The sequence below is a fragment of the Mirounga leonina genome, unplaced genomic scaffold, assembly GCF_011800145.1.
Source record: "Mirounga leonina isolate KUSES-001 unplaced genomic scaffold, KU_Mleo_1.0 Mir_82, whole genome shotgun sequence".
NCBI lineage: Eukaryota > Metazoa > Chordata > Mammalia > Carnivora > Phocidae > Mirounga > Mirounga leonina.
The window spans coordinates 47,884,380-47,885,525 of NW_023270825.1; positions in this window are offsets into that span (position 1 = coordinate 47,884,380).

Consider the following 1,146-nt stretch of genomic DNA (forward strand, 5'->3'; position numbering starts at 1 on the left):
CTGCATAACAATGGAATTAAAAGAATCAACTCAAGCTCAAAGGCTGGTTTAATAAAATACCAGAAATGATAATAATTGTCATCAGACATTAAAATGCCTGATGTCATCTACAAAAATTATTTTTGAAAGATTGGATAAAATTTGAAACTTGTACCAAGAATAAAAATTAACTAATATACAAGATGAAAATATAGGAGGGCAATTTAGAAATTTACCAAAATAGGATAAACAAAAAGAGACTGTGCCCAATAAGATGAATTACAAACAGTAATTATTTAGTATTATTTTTGATACATTTTATGATTCACAGTTTGCCTTTAAAACCTAAACTATGTGAAATTACCTATAATGTGTGTCTTTGGTACAATTTCTGTTTAAAAATTTGCCAAAACCACAATGAAATACCATTTTACACCCATTAGCATCTATTTTTGTTTGTTTGTTTGTTTGTTTTTTAAGGAGAATAGCAAGTGTTGGTGAGGATGGAGAGAAACTGGCACTGTTGTGTGCTGCTGATGGGACAGGAAAATGGTGCAGCCATGATGGAAAACAGCTTGTGGATCCTCAGAAGTTAGACATAGAATCACCATAGCATTCAGCAACTCCACTCCCAGGCAGATACTCAAAGAATTGAAAAGAAGGGCTGAACCAGATGCCTGTAACCCCACTGTTCATAGCAGCATTATTCACAGTAGCCAAAGGTGGAAACAACCCAACTGCCCATCAGTATGTGAAGGGATAGGCCAAATGTTGTACATACACTAGAATACCATTCAGCCATAAAGAGGAAGGAAATTCGGATGCACCCTACAACATGAATGAACCTTGAAAACATTGTGCTAAGTGAAATACAACAAATATTGCATTATTTTTGTCTAAAGAAATAAATATTGTATTACTGCATTTATACAGGTCTTACCTAGAGCAGGCAAATTCACAGAGATGGAAAGTAGAATGACGGTTGCCATGGACTGGGAGGATGGGGGATGGAAAGTTACTGTTTATTGGGTACACAGTTTCTGTTTGGGATGATGAAAAAGTTCTGGAAATAGATAGTGGTGATGGTTGCACAACATTGTGAATGTAATTGTAATTAATGCCACTGAATTGTACATTTAAACATGGTTATAATGGTAATTTTTTTTT